The 19,485-nt window shown below is 42.8% G+C and overlaps 1 long non-coding RNA gene across 1 annotated transcript in view; it reads left to right on the plus strand.

Moving 5' to 3' along the window:
• LOC140106545 (uncharacterized) overlaps positions 1 to 19,485 on the plus strand; it is a 39,094-nt gene that overhangs the window by 17,335 nt on the left and 2,274 nt on the right. The window contains exon 2 of the long non-coding RNA XR_011850803.1: positions 15,298 to 15,356. This is a non-coding gene — a long non-coding RNA (uncharacterized lncRNA). The remainder of the gene's footprint in view (positions 1 to 15,297; positions 15,357 to 19,485) is intronic.

Genomic DNA, 19,485 nt, shown 5'->3' on the forward strand with positions numbered 1-19,485 from the left:
ACCCCCAAACTAATAAAAAAAGTTACAAAACCCCAGACAGTGAATCCTAAAGGGTCAACCATACCTTCCCTCTTAGACGTCCAAGTACCATTACCAAAAAGAAACCAAAACTATCCACACAATAGAGGCATGACTTTCCACAACCAAAATCTCAGGAAACCCAGACCAAACCATACTTCAACTCATTCCTCACCTACGCCCAATACAACCAGAACCAAGTTCAATAAAGTTAACTCCGGTACCCCACAATCTCCAAATACAAACATCCAGAAGAATACACCCAACCATACTCTAAGCCAGACAAACCTTCTCATTTCCCCCAGCTCCCCCCCCTCCCTTTCTAATCTGACTATCCATCCGGAGCCCTCACCTGAACTAGCGGTATCACAAAAAACGCCCCAAGCCCTCCAACAGCAAAGCCTGGAATTCTACAACCTGAATCATAACCAAGACCTTTCCAGTAGTCTACTACCCTCTTTTTTAGACCTTCCCCCTGCCCCAAAGGAACCACCTCTGATTCCCTCAACAGATGCCCTTGTCCCCCTACTAGAGAGCCCCAAAGCGACATACACTATATTCAACCAACCCCTCACCGCCTTAAAAAGAAAAAGACCAGGGGAAAGAGAGGGAGAAGAAGGAACACCCTTAACAAAAAAGACAACCAACCAATCGAAGATACCAAAAAGTCAGTAAAAATTTTCAACCTCTCGGACTACCCACTAGATACCAATGAACAGAATCTATTGAGTAAAGGCCTTTCCTTCTGCCCCTCAAATAGATCTAAAGAATTGGATCTTTTTACTGACCTAAACAATTTTGTAAGGAAAGTTACTCTGAAACGACATTTCACTATGAAGGAAATAAAAAGCCAAATGGACACAACTTCTACAAATGAACCCACCCAGGTAACAAACCTCCAAATTCATCCATACGCACCTTAAACCCAAATCCAACTCCAACCCAACCCAAAGCCGTGGACCGTTTATCGACACCTTCTACGCACTTGTCTCTTCGGACCTAAGAACCATTAAAAGACCACCCAAGCAAATATCCAACCTGAACAAAAAGGAAAGGGAAGCCCTCAAGAATCTTATGCACAACACGGAAATCATTATAAAACCCGCGGATAAGGGAGGAGGTACTGTCCTTCTCAACAGGAACGACTACATCCAAGAGTCCCTTAAAATTCTATCGGACACGGAGTACTACATGCTCCTTAATGAGGACCCCAAACAGGATAACTTAGCAAAACTTACCACACTACTCAATGATGCCCATCAATCTGGCATCATCAACAAAAAGGAATATCAATATCTCCTCCCCAAAAATCCGAGGACAGCTATTTTTTATTACCTACCAAAGATCCACAAAAATCCCACCCGCCCACCGGGTCGCCCAATAATCTCAGGCGTAAACTCCTTGACGTCCAATCTCTCGGAATACGTGGATACTTTACTCCAGGACTATGTAAAACTCCTACCAACTTACCTAAGAGATTCAACAGAACTTATTTTACAACTCAAAGATTTCAAATGGGAACCCACATTCTATATGATAACAATGGATGTCACCTCACTTTATACCAACATTTCCCACCATTTAGGCTTACAAGCAATTTTACAAGTCCTACAGAGAGATCATAAAATGCCACCACAACAGATTGATTTCTTACTCCAGAGCATTCACTTCATATTGAACCATAACATTTTCTCCTTTCAGACCTCCATATACTCTCAAAAAAGGGGTACGGCAATGGGGACGAAGTTCGCCCCGAGCTATGCGAACCTGTTTATGGGAGAATTCGAGAGGAATTTTATCACTGGTAATCCAGAATACAACAATAAGATCAAGATGTTTAAACGATACATCGATGATCTCTTTCTAATCTGGGATGGCACTAAACAGGAGGCCGAGGACTTCTTACAGATCATTAACACCAACCCATGGGGTATCACACTTACCCTAAACACCTCACCCATTCGTATTGAATACTTGGACCTGCTAATCTCTTTGGACCACACAGGTACAACCTTAACAACAGAAACATATTTCAAAACCGTTGACGTTAATAGTTTTCTGGAATACTCCAGCTCCCATCACAGGAAATGGCTCAATAACATTCCATATAGCCAGTTCAAACGGATACGAAAAAACTGTACCCATAAACCCAAGTACAAGGAACAGTCAGACATTTTGAAAGAACGGTTCACACAAAAAGGATACCCCCTCAAAATCATCAAAGATGCCTTCCAAAGGGCAAATAACCTCACCCAGGAAGAGTGTTTACTCCCATCCCGAAGACTTTCTGAACCAGAAACAAACCGACCCCTTAACTTCATCACTACCTATTCATCAGACCACCCAACAATTAGATCAGTCTTGCAAAAGCACTGGCCGATACTCCAACAAGACCCCTACCTGGCGAAAGTTCTTTCTAAGAACCCTATGCTCACATTCAAACGGGCTCCGACCCTGAAAACACTCTTGGCACCGACCAAGATGCGACCTATCTCAAAAAAACAGGTCCTCAACCCTCAGCGGGATACTATGTTCCCGTCACTCAAGGGCACTTATAGATGTAATAGCCCAAGATGCCTGACGTGCCCAATTATGCAACACAAAGCACTAACATTTACGTCCCATACCACCTCCGAGACGTTTTCCATACAGTCTTATGTCAACTGTTCCTCAGACCACGTCGTATATCTATTAGTTTGCCCCTGCTCTCTTCAATATGTCGGACGTACAACCCAACCTTTCAGGGAGAGAATCAACGCCCACCGAAGCAAGACCAAAGCGGGTTACCTTCTGCATAGTGTCTCCAGGCACTTTAAATTCCATCATAATAAGGATCTCTCCCTTGCTAGGGTCAGCATAATTGAACAGATCCCAAAATGTCACCCTAATAGATCAGAGGAACTTACCAAAAGGGAAAATTTTTGGATTTTTAAATTGAACACAATGAGCCCCTTTGGCCTAAATGAATCAATAGAAAAGGTTTAAGCTCAGAAACCAATCTCCATCTGCTTATATTTAGAGCCTGACACAAGACATCTGCCACCAATGGATTCCACACAGTTATACTATCTCTCCATCTCACTAACTTCATCCTGATCCTATTATGCTTACAGTCTACCTATACTCCCCCCCCTCTCCCTTCATTCCATTCACCCACCAGGCAACATAACCACTCATTTTTTATACATTGTAACCCGCTCTAATAAATCATATATATATTTAATTCTTTTTTATACATTGTAACCCGCTCTAATAAATCATATATATATTTAATTCTCTCATTTCCCCTTACCAGGTAACTTGATCACCCACATCCCGCTATACCATCTCATCCTTCCGACACCTTGACACAGTTCCATCCTCCACGCAGGCACAGATCGCCTGCCGTACTCCGAAACTCACGCAGGCGCAGATCGTTGCAAAAAGCCGCACGTACTGCGCATGCGCACCTCTCCTCCTACAATATAAAAAACCCCCGCCCGTCACCGGCAGCGATCATTCTCTTAGCTGCTGCCGGCCGGGACAGACGGACTACTGAGTGAGTCTCCCTCCACAGGTACTTTGGTGCTGTGCCCATTCCCACAATACCTACTGAACATACCCATTTTACACCCTCAGTTGCCTTAGGTACCCTTTACTATTGGTCACCTCATGCTCGGTTGCCCTCTTCCTACCCTTCAGTATAAGAGGTTAGTTATTTAGTTATTTAAGGGAATAATCTTTCCATCCTACTGATACACCTACAATGTTTCTCTATAATATATATTACCCTCCCTCTCTCCTTTTCCCCCCACACCAGCTATCGAACTAAAGTACAGAAAGGTCAGTTCCATCTCTACATACCTTTTTGATATATATGTATATATATTTATACACATCCAATAAGACTGTAATTTTAAAATTTGTATACTTACCCTTATGAAGCTATTTACTTGAATGGTCTCTGTAAGAATTACCAATTGATCATTTTGATCTATTGTCATTTTATTCATTATTCTATTAATTTTAATATTTTTTATTCTATTAATTCAATACTGGTCATATGTATATCAACAAACCGATGTCCTCTACCTTTTATGCACTGACTTATATTTATTGTCTATCTATTATCAATTTTTGTCTATAATAATATTTTAATTGTAACGACTATAGCTACCATTTATGATTTTTGCATATTACAGAACCATCGGACCTGAAGAAGGGGCCAATCCCGCCCCGAAACGCGTTGTCCACTTGCCCTTATACTGTTACTTTGAACTCTAAACTCTCGATATATTAAATGCTGTTTTTACGAATTTAGTTTTGTCTGCAGAACAATTGCTAAACATCTACACCACTAAGACTCTCATATAAATACTGTACAACGAGCAGCGCGACCTATCTACTGGTTTCAAATCTCCAAAATTTTCCTAGGTACATCAGGCCCTTACGCCTGACAACCAGAGGACGCAGCAGCCTTACCCACTCTTAAACCCCATTGTGGACCATACACTACCTTAGTCACATCTCTTCTCCCCCCTATCACCATCTGATTCACCACATCTCTCCTATATATGGAGCGCGGTATCACCCTTTAAAGAATATTATATCCCAGGGCAGTGATGGCGAACCTTTTAGGCACGGAGTGCCAAAACTACAAGCAAAAGCCACATATTTTTTACAAAGTGCCAAATGCAAATTTATATTAACTCACAGGTTTCAAACGTATTGGCGCCCTGATGACACCAATACAGGAGAAAGAAGGAGAAATTCGGATTGTTATTTTACTCTCCCTCTAAAGCCCTCTTAACAGGATGAATCATGGGTCCGAAGAAGAGGCTGCAATGATAATCAAGCTCTGTCCTCACCTCCTTGATTCAGGTCTTGAGTCCTGAATGTTGACCTTTGTGCTGGGCGATGGCCTGGGTGCCCAAAGAGAGGGCTCCGAGTGCCACAGGTCCGCCACCGCTGGCCTAGGGTTAAAGTACAGTGATTTACTAAGATCCAGAAGTCCATTTGTAACTAGGGGTCGGGTGTTAAGTAGGGGATCGCCTGTACTTAATATTATTTGGTTTGGGATGTTAAAACATACTGGGGGACATTTACTATGGCGTTTCCGCCAGTTTTGTGGCGCTCTCACCACATGTTCTGCTCTCCTACCTATTTATTAGCTGTCGGGGACAGAAAAAATGACTTTTTCCGTCTGCTCCGACTCTTCTCCGAAAAGGGGCGTGGCTTTGGCGGAGTGGAAACTCAGACAGAATTAATATGTGTCACAGCCATTTTTGGGCGCTGTAAACTGGCGGAAAGTAGACCAAAAGAAAACTGGTCTAGCAGGGACTGTTGGACACATTTCTGGTGCTTGGGACAGATTTTGGTCCCAGGGACAGAAAATGGTCTCGGGGACAGAAAATGGGCTCGGGGACAGAAATGTCTCTGCACAGCTCTACAATATTAAATGTGTATCTTCTTTCCGAGAGCAGGTCGGTAACAAAGCCAATGCAGACACCGACACTCTAAGTAAATGTCCCCCACTAAGTAAAGAAATGATTGCATGTATTCCTGCTGTAGTCATTGGCAGGAGGAAGCGGGGAGGTAGACATTTAACCTCTCTCCTTCCTGTTCCCACAGAGGTCAAAGGCCATCCTCCAGGTGGGCCATCATGATGGAGTAGTGGAAACTGATCTAAATCTCAATTTTTCAAAAACTAAGGTATTAGAAGGAAAAATAACAATGGATCCTGTTTCAGGAGGCACACCCCAGAATGTAAGTGTGCTTGGTGCATTGCATCCATGTTGTAGATTTCCTTTAAACTAATTCACATTAACTAACATGCTATTATATAGCAGTACAACTATCCCTATATTCTTCCTCCCCATACCTGTAAATTCCAGAGTTTGTTCATAAAGTTGACTGACCATCCATGCATATTCAGGTTCTTCCAGCTCAGCCGCGCCTCCAGCTTCATGATTGACAAGGGATCTGTTTTCCCTTCAGCTAAGACAACTCTGCTCTGCTACCCTCATTCCACACTCTCTCAGGAATGAGAAAGTCACACACTGCAGGTATCTATCTGAAAAGAAATCTGCTCCATCATTCCCCCTCCCTCAGGAACTCTCTTTAACGCGTCACATACAGCCAGTGTTTTCCTGAGAAGGGGGGGAATGAGGTAGCTTAGCGACTAATGAGAAAACACCTCAATCTGGAAGCTGTAGGCATGGCTGAGCTGGAAGAAAAGGAATATGCCGGACTTGGCTCAAAGGAAAGACGACGTTCAGACTCACGTGGGTTCGTTTGCCAAGATAATGGGTCAACATTACGTACCGACTGTGGAAATTTACAGGTATGGAGAATAACAATATAGGGATAGTTGTACTCCTGTGTAATAGCAGCTTTCAAAGTTGTTTACTTAGTGTGGGTTAGTTTAACTGACTCCCTTTAAGGCTGCACATGGTTTCCACAGGTCAAGCACACTTGTGTCCAAAGACTTTAAGCTCAACCTTTGTATTAACTGTAAGACCTTTTTTTTTAACAAATATGCCCATATGTGTGTTTCTAGGTATAGAAAATCCTACAGTTTTTCTAAATTTCTGCATTTTTGTTTAGGACACCACTGTGCTGCAATACGGAGAGATGTGGACGCTATAGACGCTGTATACGCAGACTTTGATCTGGTCTCATTCTATAATTTATTTTCAGCTTAATTAATACATTTTTTGCATGGACAGGAAGTATAATAACATCTTTTGATCATAATAATCTTCTTCATTCCCGTCCTGAATGTAAAATGATAGTTTTAATTATTACATATTAAATGTGTAGAATTTATTACTACTGAGTTAATATTCCTGGGAAATCGCAACACGGTTTCATTGTAATTTAGAATCACAAAGATAACTTTGTAATGAAAGAATTAACCTCATGTGCTGCACGTGGCTCTGTAATACGGATCTTTACAGTCTCTGACCTACGCTCACCGGCCACTTTATTAGGTATACCTGTCCAACTCCTCGTTAACACTTAATTTCTAATCAACCATCACATGGCGGCAACTCAGTGCATTTAGGCATGTAGACATGGTCAAGACAATCTCCTGCAGTTCAAACCGAGCATCAGTATAGGGGAGAAAGGTGATGCCTTGTTGATGCCAGAGGTCAGAGGAGAATGGGCAGACTGGTTCGAGCTGATAGAAAGGCAACAGTGACGCAAATCGCCACCCGTTACAACCAAAGTAGGCAGAAGAGCATCTCTGAACGCACAGTACGTCGAACTTTGAGGCAGATGGGCTACAGCAGCAGAAGACCACACCGGGTGCCACTCCTTTCAGCTTAGAACAGGAAACTGAGGCTACAATTTGCACAAGCTCATCGAAATTGGACAGTAGAAGATTGGAAAAACGTTGCCTGGTCTGATGAGTCTCGATTTCTGCTGCGACATTCGGATGGTAGGGTCAGAATTTGGCGTCAACAACATGAAAGCATGGATCCATCCTGCCTTGTATCAACGGTTCAGGCTGGTGGTGGTGGTGTCATGATGTGGGGAATATTTTCTTGGCACTCTTTGGGCCCCTTGGTACAACGCCACAGCCTACCTGAGTATTGTTGCTGACCATGTCCATCCCTTTATGAGCACAATGTACCCTGTAACATCTGATGGCTACTTTCAGCAGGATAATGCGCCATGTCATAAAGCTGGAATCATCTCAGACTGGTTTCTTGAACATGACAATGAGGTCACTGGACACAAATGGCCTCCACAGTCACCAGATCTCAGTCCAATAGAGCATCTTTGGGATGTGGTGGAACGGGAGATTCGCATCATGGATGTGCAGCCGACAAATCTGCGGCAACTGTGTGATGCCATCATGTCAATATGGAGCAAAATCTCTGAGGAGCTTCCAGCACCTTGTTGTATCTATGCCACGAAGAATTGAGGCAGTTCTGAAGGCAAAAGGGGGTCCAACCCATTACTAGCATGGTGGACCTAATAAAGTGGCCGGTGAGTGTATATACAGTGTATGGGCCCCTATGTTTCTAGTGTGTCCTGTTCCGCCACTTTATACAGAGGAATATGAAAAGTTCTTTAATCATTTGATATTTTATAGAGGATCTTCCCTCTAGAAGCAATGTGTGGTGTTAGCAGGGCCCCTCACTGGCAAATGTTGTGGGCCCTTCCCCATGCACAGTAGTTTCCCACCTTATGTTTGCGATGTGGTAAAGTTGTAGTAGAAATTGGTCTAATAAATGATTACCAGTATGTTGTCTATACCTTCCATGTTTCTTTCATGGCCCATCTTGGTTCCATCATCCAGAAAATCAACTTTAAAGTGAGATGTAAATTGGTTGTATAAAGTCAAGGAGGACACAGAAGTCAAGCTCTTGCATGGGACTGGTCTGGGTGCAGGAACATCAATTACAATGAAGGTGGCGTTCTAAGGAAGAGAGAGCTTGACTTCAGTGTTAAAATCTCCGCCTTCTTGACTTTATACAACCAGTTTATACTTGGTTCAAAGTTGATTTTCTAGATGATGCCGCCGCACTGGACCATAAAAGAAACCTGATCTAGAAGGTTTTCAGCTCCTTGACAACATACTGCTAGTGGTTTATTCAGTGAATTTCTGCTGACAGGTTCCCATTAAGACAACCATGGGCTGTAGAGAGATTGTGACCTTCCCAACTGTCAAGAGTTTATAAATGATCTGATGTTCACTGTATAAAAACACTCAAATTTTACTAAAAATATCAGACTAGGACACCATAGATATGTTACCAGGACCAAGCCTACTACATAGATGCAATACCAGAACCAACATTACAGGCAGATGATGCTTGTGCCTGCATCACATGTTAGCTGCACAGCATCTCACAGAAAAATTCACAGTCTGAGCTCTCTCCATACACAACGGGTGTCAGTGGTCAAAATCAACTTTTATAATTATGATAATGAGCCTGAAGGGCTTTGGAGGTGTTACTAGAGCCACTCCATGCTATAAATTCACAGGTTGTTACACTGTGTAGGAGCACTTCCTCTTCCCCTTTCAGCATTTCCCTTCTGTAATCCCACAAAATGTTAGGAGGGACGCGCTCCTGCCCTGTGCTTGCGCGCTGCCACTTAAATGCCATTGGCGAATTTGTGGATGACACGTCTGTGTCAGTGATGTCTAGGGGTGATACCAGCTGGGTTGAGCCTGAAACCCGGACTTCTGCCTGAAGCAATGTTCACCACGGATGTGATCATTATGGTTTGGGTCGGCTCATACCTGATTTTGGAATACTTCTTAAGTTTTGGGTTGTGATCAAAATTGACTAACAAAACTACCGTAGGGCTGATCTATTTTGACCATTTAGACCTTTGTCATCTGACTTGCCGTCTCCATACAGGACAGAATTTTTAAAAAATATGATGAGTGGACCCGAACTGTGATGTCTGTACTGAACATAGCAGGTTTGGGTCAGCAGAACACAAACCCGGACTTCAGTAAGACATCAGGTCTCGGTTCATCCCCAATGATCGCGGGTGTTATCCTTTACATGTTGTGAGTATTTTGGCAGTGATTTTATAGCTCCCTATGAAATCACATCCCATTTTCCAAAGGATTGTCACTCCCCGGGCAGCGTTACCCATAGGATGTAAAGGATAACACCTGCGATCTGTGCCAGCACTGATTGTCAGGGTTACTGGTGGGTGATTGGAGCCATGTATCGGGTTACACTCACGATCGGAGCATGCACCAATCATGGGTTTTTCGGATTCGGGTTCAGAAAATCCAACTTTTGGTGCTGTTTCAGGGCAACCTGCCTGACCCGGAAGCTACTGGATCTGCTCATCCCTAATAAAAAAACACCAACCTCTTAATAATTCACAATTTCCCTTGCTCCAGAATTAAAAACTACTACAGGGCCTGGTGTAAATTTCAACTATAAGATGTGCCAGTCAACTGAAGGATACCCCCCCCCCCCCCGCAATGTTCTCTACCTAATTTTCTCGAGTGTCAAATGGAGTGCAAAAAGCAGAAAATTGCATGTTTTATCAGCCCTATCATGAAAAACATGAGATAGATGGATGGATAACGATAAGAAACGGCTTAAAAGACAAACCGTTTGAGCATTCAGTGTAAGAGGATCCATACAATAAGTCACCGTCTCATTAGGATCAGTGCTGAATATTTCAGACTGTGGGTTGCAGAGGTAAGTGCGCACCATTGTTCCATTCGCAAGGTCATTCTCCCCGTGAGTCAGTTTCAGTGAACGTAATAAGTAGAAGAATAGGTTTCAAGGAATTTGTAAAAAAAAAAAAAAATCATATAAGTACGCTTCCATATGACGACCACTTTGTGCTGTACATTCAATTAGGGTTTCGTGTCCATTACATTAAAGGAAATCCACCATCAAAATCCATCCTGATAAACCAGGAATATTACTCATAGATCCAGGCACCGGGATTGTGGTATCTTCTTATATGTGTTATCCATGGCCTCCTGCCTTCCTTCTAAAATCAAGGAAGTGCTTCTGCACAGTGTAACAGCCTGTGAAGCTGCAGCACAGAGGAGTACTGTGGTCATATACAAGGACAACAATCTCGTTTTTAATAAGAAATTATCTGCCTACTTGGGCCCTATGTGGCTGCACAGGCTAGACCATGATAGAACCACCGATGGTGATGTATTTACATTGTATCACTGACAAATTCCTATTCCGACGCTTCTTGACTTGGATACTTCACCCCACATCTGCAAATTACTGAGATCTGTTATGACTCCAAACAGTAAGATATAACAGAAATTGTAAATTCACGGAGCCGCCGACTGCTCTTATTAGAACCAATTGTTGTGATGGAAACAGCACGCTAATGTGAATTCCGCATCCCCTGTATGAATTATCTCTGAGAGCGCAGCTCCGGAGGGCATCGCCGCAGATACAAAGCACAGGGGTCACTTCATCTTCTTCTAAAAGGAAATTAGTTACTGGGAGAAAAACCTGGCACATAAATAAAGCTCTAAGAGGTTTTCTAAGAGGTGATATTAGCCGCTGCAGTCAGCGGGGTCGCCATGGTGCGATGTTTACCATATGAATTCTTAAAAACAGGGAGCACCTGACCGGCATCTTGAGATAAACCAACAAAAGAACTTGTATCTTCATCATTCTGCAAGGAGAATGGGCAGCGGGTGACAAGTCAATGTCCCTGCTCCAATTCCATGGAGAGACATGAAAGCAACATAAGGAAGAGGTTTTCTAGCGCTTAAATATTGATGGGCGATGGATTGATAAGTGGAGGTCCTTTCTTCTGAATCGGTGGTCGTGCCCGATACTGCAGCTCCGTCCCTCTTAACCCTTCTAAACTAACTCAAGCCTTAAAGGACATTTACCACCAGGATGAAAGACTGTATGCAAATGAGCCTGAGGGGCTCCAGGCTCTATTAACACCTAAGGAGCTTGGAGCCCCTCAGGCTCAATTGCATTCAGTCCTTCATCCTGGTGGTAGATGCTCTTTTAAGGATGTGACCATCAGATTGACTACTATTCCTAACATCCTTGTTGTGTCCGCCTGTGGCGGCATCTGTAACTCTTATGTCCTGGAATGGCCACGTTAGCAAAAAAAAAAAAGTTGTAAAAATATGCAAATTAGCCAGCTCAGGCCACTGGCTCGTGATTTATTTTTAAGTCCTGCAGAGAGTCTGTGACATCTGCAAATCTTGCGCCCACTGCCACTCCGCCAGCAGTGCAAGGAAAGTAGCAACATGCAAGCTCAAGATTCGCAGATAGCCGGGTGACGTCCCCAGCTCCCCGCAATGTACAGTTCCCATCCAAAATTAATACTTATCCCTAAATAGTTCCTTTCCCTGGCTGCAATGTTAAAAAATCAGTTTGTAAACTTACATCAAATCACCTGATGTGAGTCCAATTACACTAAATGAGTTCTGCATATTAAAATTTACTTGCATTGTCCTACGTCATTGTTCCTGATTGACAGGTCTAAGTGCTATGATACTCTACTGCGTGGAGAGAGCTCTGTTACATCATTGGGCACTTAAAGTCTTGCTCCCAGGATGATGTCATCTAAGATCCTGTTATATCTGCAACATCTATTCCATGTATGTATCTGATCACATGAAATCACAGCAGCCTCCATGTAGGATGGGGAGAAGTAGAAGTTCTTGGAGGCTGCTGTGATTTCATGGTATTAGATACATACATGGGGTAGACATTTCAAAGGTAACAGGATCTTAGATGATGTCACCCTGGTCACATGAGAAGAGGCATAGAGCATGAGGAGTAGTAGACGAGAGGGGTCTGCCGAGTAGGATACACCTCCCTCTGATGCCAGGGAATATAACATAAAGTTTGTTTATGGGGATCCAACTGCTGGGACCCCACCAAGGGGCTATAATATTCATATAGCTTAGGGCCCATGGCAGTCTTTATCCACCCCTGCAGTCCATTCATTAGTGAGAAAGGCTTCCCCTCTTTCCATATTGCTTGGGGGGTCCTGCTCTTTTTTGGATGGCCCACTATAGAGCCTGTTGTGCTGGCCGATATTTGTTACAGTTCTGCATGCGTTTGTTTATTTTCTGTTAATTAAAAAAAAATAAATTATAAAAATATTAAATAAAGAAATTGAAAAAAGGAAACTGAAAAACTCCTAAAACTGGACAACCCCTTCCACTATGTGCGACTTTGAGTTTTACTTTTGAATACATTTGATGATTGTTCCCCCCCGGCCTCTCAGGAAACATATCCAAGGATCCTGTACTGATATATTTGACACTGACTTGACAAAATAATTAAAAAAAAGAAATAAAATTCTTTATCGTGGGACTCTGAGATAATTAAAAGTAGCCAACAGGGATTGATCCGAAAAGCGAGTGTCCTTTTAAAAGAGATTACAAAGGAACCAGCGCAGCTCCGAGTTTATATGAGGATAAGGCCGCCCTCTCTGCCGATCAGTCGAGGTAAACGCCTGCAATGGAGTTGTCAAAACTTTGAGTTTTTGTGGGGGGGTTTGTTTTTCGTTGTCTCATGAACCTATTGCTATGATATTGTAAGGCCAATTTCTTCAGGACCTGGACCTGGTCTGTTATAGTGCTATGAGTTACTGCCGATACTCAGTGAATATACTGGGATGAAGTTTGTATTGGACATGCTGATGCCCACCCAGAGTTGGTTATCCATACATTCCAACCTTTCTGGATTTTTGGATCTGTCCCTCCATCCCATGTCCTGGCCTTCAACTCCACCATTGAGACTCTCCCTGTGTGTATGGTGGTGCCTGTATGCTGAGAGTGATAAATAGAACGAGACACGGGCGGCGCCCCTAGTGCAATAGGTCACTTGTAAGTGAGATGAAGTGTTAGAGAGTATCTGCTCACCTGAAGACACCTTGTGTCTTATGCGTCTAGAGTAGATACTTTTTGTTCTCCGGTAGCTGTGGCTAGGGTGTGCTGCGTCTTCCCGGGGTCCGGTACAGTGGTAGTGCCGGATAGGGAATCACAGGGATGTAAAGGTTTGAAAAAACCGGGTTGGTATAACACGCGCTGCCCCAATTGAGTTGTATCCGACACGGTAGTGGAGTGCAAGATATTATTTATTTAGAGGATAAAAAGGACTACGCGTTTCGGGGGTGGTCTACCCCCTTCCTCAGGTCCGTGATAATTGCTTGAGCGCCAGGGTTCAGGGTAAACACAGGACGGTGTTCCCGGTGTTGAAGGCTGTGTGGCTGGTTTCGGCGCGAAGTTTCGGCGCCGAAACCAGCCACACAGCCTTCAACACCGGGAACACCGTCCTGTGTTTACCCTGAACCCCGGCGATCCTGTGTTCACCCTGAACACCGGGAACACCGTCCTGTCTTTACCCTGAACCCTGGCGCTCAAGCAATTATCACGGACCTGAGGAAGGGGGTAGACCACCCCCGAAACGCGTAGTCCTTTTTATCCTCTAAATAAATAATATCTTGCACTCCACTACCGTGTCGGATACAACTCAATTGGGGCAGCGCGTCTTACACCAACCCGGTTTTTTCAAACCTTTACATCCCTGTGCTGAGAGTGATGACATCTGTGCAGCTACCATCCAGGGGCATAATGATGGGGGTAGCAGCCGCTATGAAGCCTACAGTATCAGGGGGCATCTGGGATATTGGGTGTGTATATGCTGTATGTCTGTATGTCTGTATATGGTATTGTATGTATGGGTATTTTTGCTGTATGTGTGTATATGTGATGTGTATATGCTGCATGGGTCTATATGGTACTTGTATATGCTGTATGTATGTATATGGTATTGTGTGTATGTGTATTTTTCCTGTATGTGTGTGTATATGTGTTTGGGTCTATATGGTACTGTATGTATATGCTGTATACATGGTGTGTGTATACTGTATGTGTTTATATGGTGTATATATGCTGTATGTATATAATTGTGGCTATATGAGGGTAAAAATGTGTGTGATCGTAACTCGCATGTGTAATTATACAAATAATATATATTTTTTGTAAGGTGGAAAGGGGGGCCCTATTCAATAGTATGCTGGGGGGCCCTGTCTCTCCATGTTATGCCCCTGCTACCATCTTCGGTGCTGCGCACAGGAGGGCAGCAGAAGAGGTAAGTATCTGTTTTTTTCACAGCCAAAAGGAAAGAAGCGAGTGTAAGGGTATATGACACATAAGGGGAACCTATTATTGAATGGGAGTACTACAAGACGGTGGGTATAAGTAAAGGGGGTCAATATAAGGAGAGGGTTACAGAAAAGGAAGCATAAGGCAGGTAAGGGAAGGGGGATATAAAAAGTAAGGGGCTACATGAATGTAAGGGTGTACATTCCCTCCCCCATAACCAATGTACAACCTACTTCTATCCTAAAAACATGTGTGTGTGTGTGTGTGTGTGTGTGGTCCGGAGGGATTTGTATAGGTTTTTTCCTAAGTTATCCTTAAGTTATCTTAAGCATTGAAACTTTTGTAAGTGTAGAATCTGGAATGTCCCTGTAACCGACCTTCTATTGTTTTAATGGATACAATGTAATTCTACATCCTGCCTGTGGGGGAGCTGCACTGAAATGAAACCATTACTATAATTATTTGTATCCCAGATTGTAACTTGTACGTTTGGGGCTCAGTACAGGGGGTCATCCTGTAATAAGCAATGATTAGGGGACCCCTGTAATAGAAACAAACTGTGAAATACTCTCCGCCACCCCCACACCATTCTATGTATAACTAAAGATTATGTATCCTTCTGAGCTCGTAATTGTCAGGTGTTTGCAGATTCTAAATATTAATCAATTGTAAAATTCTATTTTTATCAGCTTTCCATAACACATTGCCAGCAGTAATCACATCACTGTACACAAGCAATGGAAGGAAGGTAAGAAAATAATCTCCTATTTACATTGCTAATCTTTACTGAATATCTATATAATGGAACAACTGTGCCGCGCATTGTTCTCTGAATTTTCCATGGATAATCTACAATCAGGTATCGCATGGACCCACACACTGTATACAATGCACCAGGCTGCGGTATTGTGCTCCATTACTAAGTATGAAACCTGGAATTATAATATCATCAAATATACAAACCAGGACACAATGTATATTCAATAAAGTTGTATATAATATAAAAACATAAAATCAAACAGGTGAAGTGTATATATCTATCTTTATACACTATGTACAGTATATATAGGTATGTTTTTATGTTTGTAAGTGAAGCTGGAACAGAAGACTCTTCGACATCAAAACAACAAGTCCGAAATTTGTATAGAACGTTCAGTATTATTTTACCATTACGTTAATTATTACAAGGTGGCACCTTAAGCTCCACCTATAACCCTGCTGTCATTTGTAGTATCGGTGCATACGGTTGAGGAGTCCGGTGGGATGTCCTACTACGGCCTTTATTGACAACTATCTCTGTAAAGTCACAGAAGAAAAGCTTCAAGTGACAGAATAATATCACCCACTGGAATGTACATGTATAAATAAATGAGTTATACTGAATATAACAAAATAATATACCAATCTGCTCATCTATTCTAGCTCTATAACATGCTGCCTGCAGATAGGACACTATGTATGATCTGATCAGCTCTTCCTGCTCTATAACATGCTGCCTGCAGATAGGACACTTTGTACAATCTGCTCAGCTCTTCCTGCTCTATAACATGCTGCCTGCAGATAGGACACTATGTATTATCTGCTCAGCTTCTCCTGCTCTATAACATGCTGCCTGCAGATAGGACACTATGTATAATCTGCTCAGATCCTCCTGCTCTATAACATGCTGCCTGCAGATAGGACACTATGTATTATCTGCTCAGCTTATCCTGCTCTATAACATGCTGCCTGCAGATAGGACACTGTGTATAATCTGCTCAGCTCCTCCTGCTCTATAACATGCTGCCTGCAGATAGGTCACTATATACAATCTGCTCAGCTCTTCCTGCTCTATAACATGCTGCCTGAAGATAGGACACTATCTACAATCTGCACATCTATTCTTGCTCTATAATATGCTGCCTACAGATCGTACATAGTGTCTTATCTACTCAGTTTTCCCAGATCTATAGCATGCTGCCTGCAGATAGGACACTATGTACAATGATCTCAGCACCTCCTGCTCTATAACATGCTGCCTGTAGATAGGACACCATCTACAATATGCTCATCTCCTACTGCTGTATAGCATGCTGCAGGCAGATGGGACACTATGTACAATCTGCTCAGCTCCTCCTGCTCTATAACATGCTGCCTGCAGATAGGACACTATGTACAATCATCTCAGCACCTCCTGCTCTATAACATGCTGCCTGCAGATAGGACACTATCTACAATATGCTCATCTCCTACTGCTGTATAGCATGCTGCAGGCAGATGGGACACTATGTACAATCTGCTCTGCTCCTCCTGCTCTATATGCCCCTACAGATGCAGTATACTCTGAGATACTGGTGTTTGTACACTGTACATAGGTAGAATGTGCTATAATTGCTGTTACATGGTAATTAGACATGTATTTTGACATTAGACGCCATTATTTAGTGTTGTGTGGGCAACGTGTGGGAGTATTATTCAGCATTGTATAGCAATATCCTGATATTCCTCAGTTTATTCGGAGTGATAGGATTTTTCTGACATAACTGGGGTTTAACTACTTCTGTCAAATTTAGTATAATTTCTGTGGTTACCAACGACAGAAAATTTCAATAGGAATCGGTTTTGATTGACGATTATTGAATAAGCCCTGAATTCTGGGAAATCGCTCGGATTAGATAAGTATCGGCACGACAGGTTATCAATGTGTAATTGCACTTTTATAACACTTGGCAGGTTATGAATAGGAGAATTATAGCACATTTTTATAAGGACCTTACCCTGTGCCCACGCAGGCAGGGCAGGGCTGGCATTGCCCGGTCACCTATTTCCTTCTCTCTTTGTTTTTGTTGTTGCTTTCTTTATGCATGTGTTTACTTTACCAAAAAAGCAAAAAAACAAAACAAAAAAACAAACATGTGAACAAACCCTGGAGAGAGAGAATTCCCAAATCTACTGCTTTTTGCTTTCCCTTTCTCATTGCCATTATTATACCAGACTTTCTATGTATATTTAGCAAAATATTCTTTTCTTTTATGTCTTTTTATGGGTAAACAATGGTATTTTTATGTGGATTTTACGAGGATTACATTTAAGGAAATGGGACACTTACTCATAGATCTAGGCACTGTGACTATTTGTTATCCATGGCCTCCTTTCTTCTAAAATCGACTTTTAAAATGAAGGTAATGAGCCAGAAAAGCGCTGGAATCTGTTACCAGAGCCCTTCCATGTTGCAGCTTCACAGGCTGTAACACTGTGTAAGATTTCAGCAGGCAGAGGGAGGATGAGGCAGTGTAACAGTGTGAAGCTGCTGCACGGTGAGGCACTGGTAACACCTTAGTGAGTCATTAGCATAATCCTACATTTTGATTTTAGAAGGAAGGAGGTCATGGATGACAAATATAAGAAGATACCACAGTCCCGGTGCCTGGATCTATGAGTAATGTCCCTGGATTATCCATTCTTGATTTTGATGGTGGTTTCTCTATTAGTCCTAAACTTTAAGCTGTTAAGTATAAGACCCTAAAATGGTAAGCCATACATGGTTTGCCGTAGGTCACATGACCCCTTGGCAGCAGGACTCAGGACTTGCAATTATTACTGTCTGCGCACCTATCCTGTCATAAATACTGCAAAATCAGTTTGTGGAGTGTGCGGATACATCTGCTACTCCAACATCTCCAACCAGTTCTATAGGATTGGTAATCGTGGAGGGGGCGTCATACATTGACTGAAAGTGACTCCCGGGCAGCAGGACACAGGACGTGACAGAAAGTCCCGAGTCCTGCTGTCCAGGGAGTCACATGACCTGCACTTCCTAACAGTGAACCCCAAACTGTATAGGTGACCCTATTGGGGTCTTATTCTTAGCTTGTTAATATTTGGGCATAACAGAAAACTTCTTTTAAGCTCAAAGAAAAGCAATGTCACCATTTTTATTTACCCCATCTCCCAACCTCTCTACTATATTTTATGGATTCCCTGTCTGTCCCTATACCAAAATGCTAATTTATTTTATATTTATTATTAGCAATTACAAAATTAACTGGGTAGGCCCGGTAATATTATAGTGTTACTGATGCCGAATATATTTGAGACTTTCTGTTTTGCTAAATCTAGAGCAATTATTTTCCCCTTCTATTGGAAATTGTTTGACAGACAGAAAGACGTGAGAGATCGGCGGGTGGGAAATGTGTCGTGTTGTACAATTAAACATGGATCCATTACCCGTCTTTTCCTCTGACATGTCACTTGATGGCTACAATTTACAATAACTTCACATCCGTACTTCTCCATTACATGTGATTAACCCTTCACGTAACCCTTTGACACTTCATGAACCTGCTACAGTGTAATAGAGATGATACTCCTATATGTTCTTGGAATGTAATGTTGAACAGATAATCACCAAAAATAAAATTAGAATAAAAACTTGTTAAAAAATGAGGATATCTGGAGAAATACACATCGGATCGAAAAGCAAATATCGAAAGACATCAGTAGGCGCGGGTCCCGAGTCTTTTGCCGTCGCTGTAGCTTCATTCTGCTCCCGAGCTAATCGCAGGAGCAGGTCTGTGGTATATACCATTGGGGGCTGGTGTAATGTGAGTCCCCGCCTCTCACACATCGGGGGCTGGTGTAATGTGAGTCCCCGCCTCTCACACATCGGGGGCTGGTGTAATGCGAGTCCCCGCCTCTCACACATCGGGGGCTGGTGTAATGCAAGTCCCCGCCTCTCACACATCGGGGGCTGGTGTAATGTGAGTCCCCTCCTCTCACACATCAGGGGCTGGTGTAATGTGAGTCCCCGCCTCTCATACATCGGGGGCTGGTGTAATGTGAGTCCCCGCCTCTCACACATCGGGGGCTGGTGTAATGTGAGTCCCCGCCTCTCACAC

The sequence above is a fragment of the Engystomops pustulosus genome, chromosome 11 (assembly GCF_040894005.1).
Source record: "Engystomops pustulosus chromosome 11, aEngPut4.maternal, whole genome shotgun sequence".
Lineage (NCBI taxonomy): Eukaryota > Metazoa > Chordata > Amphibia > Anura > Leptodactylidae > Engystomops > Engystomops pustulosus.